We start from the raw sequence: 9,606 nt of genomic DNA on the forward strand, positions 1-9,606 counted from the left end.
TTCCTTCGTTCAGCGATCTCTGTGCTACTTCTACGGACGCCAATTCATCGTTGTGACGGACCATCATGCTCTGAGTTGGCTCATCAACCATCTGCTCGTCTAGCACGCCGAACCCTTCGTCTGCAGGTGTACGACTTCACTGTTTCGTACTGCAAACTAAAAACTGTCTTTCACGTCTTCCCCATCCTACAACCGAATGTGGCTCTGCTGATGTCAATCATTACAGCGCCTTCGTTGTGCCCCAGTTTCCCAACGCCTCGGCTCTGCGGACTGTGCAAGAGACCGACATAAGCCTCGAGCCACTGCTTGCGGAGGCGCGGGATTCCGCAGTTCTCAGCCCTTTTTGTCTACGTGATGGCCCTTTGTACGAAAAGCCTTACTCGAACACCGGCACGAATTAGCTACTCATGGTTTCTGAGAGCCACCGCTCCTGCATTCTGCGTGCCATACAAGATGATCTCACTTCCGTCACCTGGGCTCTACCCGAATGCTCCATCGTACCCGCGATCGGTTTTATTGACCGAAGATGTGCCAGATGGCTAAGCGATATGTGGCGAACTGCACTGATTGCCAGCAGCACAAACGTCCTACGTCCACGCTACAGGGTCTGCTGCATCCTGTGACTCCACGGTCTGGTGCATTCGAGAAAGTCTGAATGACTCTTATTCCTCGGAATGCAGAATTTGTCTCTTATCTAAGTCTTCCGATGGAATTTGTTCAATTGTGATTTGCGAAGACTGCTTTTCCCGCTATTGCGAAACGGGTGCTCTTCTTTCAGCCACCGCTCACCACGTGTCCCTGTTCTTGCTCCGTTCTGTCATCCTGCGCCATGGACCCTCGCGAGGGATCATCAATGATCGAAGTCCTCAGTTTATGGTGGATGTTGTGGAAAAGCTTCTTCGTTTGTGCGCTCAGCATTTTAGACATAACACACCATATCACCATCAAATAAAGGGCTTGACGGAGTGCACAAACCGCACAGTCGTCAACATGCTCTCTATGTACATAGCATTTAACCACAAACACTGCGATACTATAGTGCCATTAATACATTTCGCGTTCAGAACTGCAACCCATGACACGACCGGCTACAGCCCGTTCTATCTTCTATATGCCCGTGCTCTTCAGTATTGTGTAGACACCATTCTAGCTTACTACGTCAATGACAAACCGCGCATCGCCAAAACTCGTTGGCGGGCCGAAGAAACTCGCCGGCTGGCCCGTTTGGGAATTCTGGCTTATTAAGAGCGTTCCAAGGTTCTGTACGACAGCCGGAATCATCATGTACTTACGCCTCTGGAGATTTAATGCGGCTGTGGGGATCGTCACGGAAGCATCGCTTGGTCCAGAAAATGTTGGCGCATTACACTGGCCTTTACGTTGTGCTCGACTGCGTCTGCGACTTGCACTACCGGACATAACATATATTATATTATATTATATATTATTATTATATTATATATATTATTTTATTATTGTATTATTATATTATATTATTATTATATTACTATTATACAGACATATATTATATTATTATTGTAGCAGGTATTTTTTTATGGCCTGCAAGTGGAGTTGCCACATTAGTGTTTTCAGAAATGCATTATTTAAGCTTGTGTAAAGTGCCCCCAGCGCAACAGCTTTGCTTTGTTTCAGTTCTAAGTCATCCACGGAGCACGTGATCGCAAGGTGCACATAGAGTGAATTTTTTTTTTCATATAATATGTATTTAATTTATATTTTCTGTCTCATTGTTGCACTAACTGAAGAATTCTGTTTTTAATATTGAGTTTTAGGCACCTGTTTTGCACTCATTTTCTTTCTTATGTGGTACTTATTGTTTATCGAATTGTACATCCAAACATATATTGGTAATAAATCACAGGATGGCCCAAAGTTGTCAGGGTGACCTTAAAGCATTTGTTTTTATTTGATACATCAAAGGGACAATGCAATGAAATATACACAAGTTTACATATAAAATGCCCTCCTTACACAAATATGCTAGCGAGACAATGCACAGGCACATAACTGCTATAAGCCTTTTAGACCACAGTTCATGATTATAACCTCCTGAGACCCGGCTATGGGGATTTGTCCAATATATTGGACACTAAATAATCAGACAGTACTCCTATGCCAAGGCATTCATCCTCATAAAACCCTGCAATCCAATATATTGGACACCTGCTAGCGCCATCTATGCAACATAGATGAAAACGCATTGTTCAAATTCCCGCCAAAACTTTTCAAAAGGGCGACATTCAGCGGCGCGGTGTTTGATGGCACCTGTCGGCGAAGTAAGTCCTTTTTCTCGTATTTCTACCTGCTTTCAAAGCATATCTTTGATTTTATATTAAAGGTAATACAACAACGAATGTGCAGAATAAGAAATTTAAACTGTTCAAGCGCTTACTTTTATTCATGCGTCCTTTGATTTCGCGTGTCCACTGTGTTGGACGCTGGGACTCAACCCGGTCATTTTGACCGCGCTTTTGCCACGGCCTTGTTATGAATAGCAGACGAATATTGTTGCTATTTAGCGGCTTGCTGACAAAATCGCCTCTATTTGTTGTGTAGCAGACCGGCCTCGCATGTCTGATGAGACAGCTGAAGCAAGTTTATAATTTTATAATTTATAATTTTAATTAAAAATTAAAATTTATAAATTATAGCATCATAAATTATAAATTTAAAATTTTATAATTTTGTAATATAAAACAATGTTCTTTTGCACCAAATGCCCGCTCTTCTTCTGCATTACAAAGGACAGAAGATGTTTTGAAATTGCCCACAGAAAGTGAAGAAGCAAGCGAAAGTTTTTTTTTTTTTTTTTTTTTTGAGCAGACGAAGGCTCGCTTTTACGTTCTTTTTCACCATTTTACCTTAGAAGTTAATAAAAAAAATTGCACACGAGTTTGAGAGCATTATTTGCGGCATGTAAATACATACGCGTTTGGTGAAAAAAGAACGGGTAGAATCCCAGTGTCCAATATATTGGACATCGCACTGAGCCGATACTATCAGGGCTATTCAAAAAATGTTTAACACTTTTCACCTTCATAACCATACTGACTTATTCTGAAAGTTAAAGAAAAATCTGTACACCCAATCCATTCCGGGTCTCAGGAGGATAAACAAACATAAAGTTAACAAAGAAAATAGCAAGGGCAAACATTTTACATAATTACAGGAACTAATGTATTGTTATGTTGCGGCAAGAGGAAAAGGTAATATATGTCTGAAAAAGCAATGGAAGAAGATATATACGTGCAAAGTAGCGAAATTTAACCATTCCGAGCTGTAAGGATACAAAAGTGGTATAGTGTAAAATGTCGCATGCAATAACATCAGCTCCGGCTGACAACACTCAGCTGCCATGGCAATGAGCCTTCAGCAGACATGATATAGTCTGCAATTTCGTCCCTCATTGCCATGGCAGCTGAGGTGGGCCGGTGATTTGATGGAGGCGCACTGCTGCCAATTTAGGCAACCATGTGCCGCCACTCTCCATCCTGCACAGTTTCCTCACTTGGCATGTCCCCGTATTTGTCAGGGCAGTATGCCTTGTCAACCATGAGGAAATTGTGCAGGACCACGGCTGCTTCAATCACAGAGTTAAGGAGCTCTGGCTTGCCCTCCACTGTTCCCAAAAACACGCGCCACCTCGAAACTAAAATGCCAAAAGCATTTTCGATGCATCTGCGAGCTCTTGACAGGCGGTAGTTAAATACTTTTTTCCTTCCTTCTAGCCTTTTCCCAGGGTAGGGACGCATCAAATAAGTTTGCAAGGGGAATGCTGCGTCCCCAACTAAACAAACCAGCCAGTTAGAAACTCCTGAAGGGAATCCTAAGGTTCCCTTTTCAATGGCTGTCTTCAAGACGCTCTTTCTGAAGAATGAGCCGTCTGAAAGCCGGCCTTGAGCTCCGATGTCTACCATAATAAAGCGATAATTTGCATCTGCAATAGCGAGCATGAGTAGTGAGTAGTACCCCTTGTAGTTGTAGTAATCTGACCCACTGTTATCAGGGCATTTGATTGCGAAATGTTTGCTTCAATACTCCCTATCGAATTTGGGAAATTCCACTTCTCTTCATATTCTTCTCATATTTTCTCCCATTCTCTCTCCCTTGGACACCCAAGTACAATAGGTTTCAGGCAATCGTAGATTGCTGGAAGAGTTTCCTTTACGATCTCTCCCACTGTAGTTGCATGGACCCTGTAACTCGTTGAGATATCTTGTATTGATCCACCAGTGGCCAGGAATCTATAGAGGAATGTTAACAGAACAAGCGCTTCATATTAATGTTCAAATACTTATCACAATGAACTTTATTGCTGCAAACAATAATAATACGGTTAAAAATTCATACATCATGCATCGAAACATTGATTAAGAACAAAATATTGCAAGGCTACAGAGAGTAGCAGATATGTTGAGTATTGATGAGAATTGCGATTGATATAGGCACATTGAAGACCAGGGAAAAAGGCAAAAAAGAAACGCGCGCGCTGCGTATTTACACGTTGCCGAACACCACGCGAGGTGCTTTTAAGCAGATGATGCCAGGAAAACACTGTTATAATCGTGCAAACACAGTACGCATGCACACAGCCCCATTTGCCGGCTACTGGACAAATGCGAGTATCTTACCTCAGTGTGACAGCAAGCCTTTCTGCTGGAGAAATGGGCCTCCTGTGTGTTGGTGGGTGCAGAATTCTTTCGTAGACGAGGTCTAGCAGCTTATCGAAGGAAGCCTTCGTCATCCTGCGTTCAATAAATGAATCAAAATTCTGCATGACAACACACTTTTCATCGAGCAACAACGTTCCGGAGGCTGCATGCAAAACAACCGAGAACCAGCACTTGTTATATGTATCTACGTGTCGTTTACCTGAAATACTTGAAATGGTATTCCGGATCAGTGTGTCGTAGCTCCTGCACGAGATGATGGTACTTACCGTAATACGGACGGTTGTCGAATATTTCTCTGATGTACACTGACCGCCTCCTCCTTCGACGCAGGCGATGCAACAGCAACGCGATGATAATATTCCTTCGCGCTGGGTATGTCCACGCCATCTGAAGAAGGAATCCGACTCCTACCACGAGGTGCTGGAGCTGAATACGCTGCAGACGCTTTCAACAAAAACGCGCATCTCCTCGCCGGGAGCGGAGGAGAAAGCGGGAGAAAGGGATGAGCAGCTGCGGAGGATTGCTTCGCGAGTTTCGCGGCAGACGGCGCGCTGGACATTCTGCGCATGCGCTTCGCCATCCGCGAGTCGCCGTGCGCGTCAGGCTGCGTCCAAGTAATAGGGGAACTGGTTTTGCGCCTGGCGTCGCCTGGCGGAGAGTCGCCGATCTGACGTACCCGGCGCTCGCCCGCGCGCCGAAAACGTCGGAGTATAAGTTCGCCTTAAGTGAAGTCGGGCACCTTGCGCTGCTATTTAGGTTGTTTTGTGTTCGCAGGAACGCAGTGATTTTGTGGACGCACGCTCTCAGTGGTATAGATTCCATCGGACCAAAAAAAATTACCAGGGACTTTAGCGACTAAAGTAGTACGGTGTCTAGATGGGTAGGTGTGCCGACCGGCGGGGGTAACGCGTGCCTTTTCTTCATGACGCCGCAGTGGCGCCACCAGCGAAAGCCCGGTTCATGACCGTTTCCTCCGGCCGTCGCCACGCATGACAGAAAGCGACTCGCTTCACTTTTTTCCAAGTGCAAATGAGTTTATTGCAAAGAAGCTGTCTTACGGGAATAGGGAAGGGATGTAAACATATTACAAAGGCAGGGGAGCCGAGTTTAAGGCTGTTTTTTTACGTACAGCGTGTTTGCTGCGTTCCCGATTTTTCAGGCAAGCAACTCCAAACACTGTTATGTCACTTCCTCGTTCTTAATTTTTTTTTCATTAAATGTTCCACGCCATCACAAGGCAACGCGAATATATATTAACACAGTGCTCAGCTGTGATTTATGCGTATGCATGGGCGTAAGCAGACCTTGAGAATAAATAAAATAAAACGAGTGCATAAGCTTGTATTGCAAAACGGTATCTTCTAGCTGAACTTTTGAAAGTGCAATAAATGACATGCACACATTAGTGTTTTTGAGTCAGTGAAGTAACACTCCCCAAAATCATGCCTATGCGTTCAAAGCACGCGTCTCAATTTCAGGTGTTTTCTTTCTTTTTTTTTTTTCGCGCGTTTTCACGGGCCAGGTTCTTGCTCGAAGTGGAGCATGGTAGAGTAAAACTTGACGACGCTGTTAGTGATCTCAATCTTATGCTCCTCACAACTGATCATAGGCGGAGGTTTGAGCTGCAGAAAAGAGGCGAAGTCTGCGAGACTTTCTCGCCTCAGTTCAGTGACTGTGAAGCAGTGACTGAAGGTCTGCTCGAGAGATGTCGAGACTGTTCAAAGCATCAGATGGGAATATTAAGTTCCCCATGCTTACGTGGGCTGTGAGAGCGGCCACAGGCGGAAGTGGAGCTTCTGGCGATGCCAGCAAAACAGTGGCACAATCGGCACATTTAGTCTTTGAAAGAAATTACTTTCGCGGCACGTATCCTGCCAAATAGAAAATCAGCCGCGAATCACTTTTTCCTACCGCCAGCTAGGCTGCTGTGGTCGTTGTCAAGCTGGCAAGCGCTGAGCATTTCGTGTGCCGCCTGCACATTCCCTATGTCCAGTAAGTCGTCCATACCTCTGCTGGGTCTTTGCTTTTGCTATGACATCATCGGTGTCAAGCAAGTTGCTTAGTAGACCGGGTGAAACATTCCCATGATCAGGTGACTTGGCCAAGTTCATGAACTCCAGAGTGTTTATGGAGATCAAGAACTGAACGGGGGTCAATTGGATGGTCGTTACTTCCTGTCATTTGTCGCAAAACCCCAAACAGTTGCTCCAAGATGTCTTGGCTTAGTCTGGCGGTCATTAAGTACCCGTAGCCTATTTTGGACGACAGATAATCCAAGAGGGAAAGAGTGATCGACAGCGTGACTCGGAGGCCTTCTGCAGTGCTCCCTGATAAGAATCCCTCCTTGACACTTCGGTTACAGACGTAGAGATACCTTCACTGGAGCTTGAAGGTACTGGATCGTCCGGCACTGTCTCAAGGTCGTGGCTGTCATTTCTGGCAGCCTTGGTTGGGCGGCAACCTGTGGAAGTCTTCGTCTTTCGTTTCGCGGTCACCTTTCTTGACAGGTAAGCAGGAACATCGGGCAGGGCAGAAGGCACGGCATCTTTCGTTATTCGTGGGTGAGAACGTGGGAGGCTAACAACGTTGCCTTCTATCATATATTTGTAATCCCGTTCGATACACTCTTGGTCAAAATGCCGCTCACACACAACGGAGTGTGGCTGCAACCTCTTGTCGGCACGATGAAGAGCAAGCTCCCACCTTTTGAACAGTTCTGGATCCCGCGGCGCCGAAAACAGCGAGACTTTCAGTCCTTTTCTCGATGACTTGTAGCCGGATTTGCAGAAGGGTGCGAAACAAGTTGTGTCCTTTTTGGTCTTCATTCCGATCACTTCTCACAAAAAGCGCAGCGCCTGCTCCGCTACGGCGCTTTCATGTGGACGATGACAGACAGCAAACAGACGAGAAAACAGGCAGCTAGTGTCGTCTGTTTATTGTTTCAATGCCAGACCGCAAAAGTCTCAGTTTCAGCTACTATTTTGACTGATAACGCAAGTAATAACTAATGTTTTTAAACAAAAATGAGGTTAACAAAACGCGCGATGCGATTGCGACAAGTAGCAGACAATCCGCCGGTGAGCACCTGGCGGAGAACAGCAGCGCCAGTTTCGTCGTCATGAAGCGGAGGCACGCGGAACTACGCTTCGTGCCCTGCCGGTCGGCACACCTACCCATCTAGCCACCGTAAAAGTAGTGAAAGGCGAAAGCCCGAGTGCCGTAGTCTGCTATGCAACTGGCACAAATAATTAATTAGTAAATAACTAATTATTTAGCAGGTGCAAATAAATACTTGATCAATTATTTATTTTTGATGAAATACTTGATTATTCATTATTTTTCTAATTATTTATTCATTATTTAGTAATCGATCCTTGATTAACATATGGACATATAAAGCACGCATTCGCGCATACGGTGGTGGTGCTCTGTGATGGTCGATACCTCTATGACATCATCCCATTTCGGCCAATCAGAACGCCACAAAAGCGGGACACTTTTTGTTGTTGCGGCGCGCGTCTTTCTCTATTCTTTCTTCTCTACTTTCTCTATTCTATCTGCACGAGGCAGCGGAGCCCCGCCTTGGTGGTGCAGTGGTAAGACGCCCGACTACTGTGCCGGAGCACCCGGGTGCGAACCCGACCTCGGCGGCTGCGTTTCGATGGAGGCGAAACGAAGAGGCGTCCGTGTGCTGTGCTATGTCAGCGCACGTTAAAGATCCCCAGGTGGTCGAAATTACTCCGTAGCCCTCCACTGCGGCTCCTCTTTCGCTCTTTCCACTTTCACTCCCACCTTCCTCCCTTCCCTTACGGCGCGGTTGCGGTGTCCACAGAAAACAAGTGAGACAGTTACCTCGCCTTTCATTTCCTATAAATAAATCAGTTTTTTTTAAATCAGAGAAGCGGAGGTGGCTCAGCTACAGAGCCAGTAGCAGGCCCGTGTATTTTCGTTTCCTTCTTCCTACAGCCACAACAACGACAGCATGAGCCATTAAAGGCTTTTGCCTTAATAACCGTTATTTGGCCGCCACGCGTATTTGGGTTTGCTCGGTACGGTGGCTCTGCAAGGGACAAAGCAACAGAAGAGACGAAGAAAACGGGCTGTTCCGACTAGCATCTACCGCCCCCAGGAGCCGAGCAGCCTAGCGAATAGCGGCGCATGCTTTTTAAATGGGCGTCACGTTGGACGCGGCACTAGCTTGAGAGAGCCTATAATACTATTACTACTACTACTACTAAATAATAATAATATTAATAATAATAAGACGCAGTAATATTTCTCTGCTAATTACTATTATTAATATTAATAATATTATCATTAGTAGTAGTAGTAGTATAGAGGAAGACTCGTTACACGAAGTTGGCTCTAATTGTCTAGTTAACGGCCGAATTAACTGGCTAAATATTACCTTCACAGTTTTAATTACTAGTAATAATAATAATTGGTTCACAGGAAGGGAAAGGCGCAGTATCTGTCACACTTGTGTCTGTGGACACCTCCATCCCTTGGTGTCCACAGACAGAAGTGTGACAGATATTGCGCATTCCCCTTCCTGTGAATCAATTAATATTATTAATATTAATAATTAACTGTGAAGATAATATTTAGCCAGTTAATTTGGCCGTTACCTACAGACAATTCAGTGCCAACTTAGTGAAACCTGTCTTCCTCTACACTACTACTACTACTACTACTACTACTACTACTACTACTACTACTACTACTACCCCGCCGGGGTGGCGCAGTGGTTACGACGCTCGACTACTGTTCCCAAGGACGCGGGATCGAATCCCGGCCTCGGCGGCAGCTTTTCGGTGGAGGCGAAAAGCAAGGCGTCCGTGTGCTGTGCGATGTCAGTGCACGTTAAAGAACCCCAGGTGGTCGAAATTTCCGGAGTCCTCCACTACGGCGT

Source organism: Amblyomma maculatum, chromosome 4, assembly GCF_055883805.1.
Source record: "Amblyomma maculatum isolate TAMU_Amacu chromosome 4, ASM5588380v1, whole genome shotgun sequence".
Taxonomy (NCBI): Eukaryota; Metazoa; Arthropoda; class Arachnida; order Ixodida; family Ixodidae; genus Amblyomma; species Amblyomma maculatum.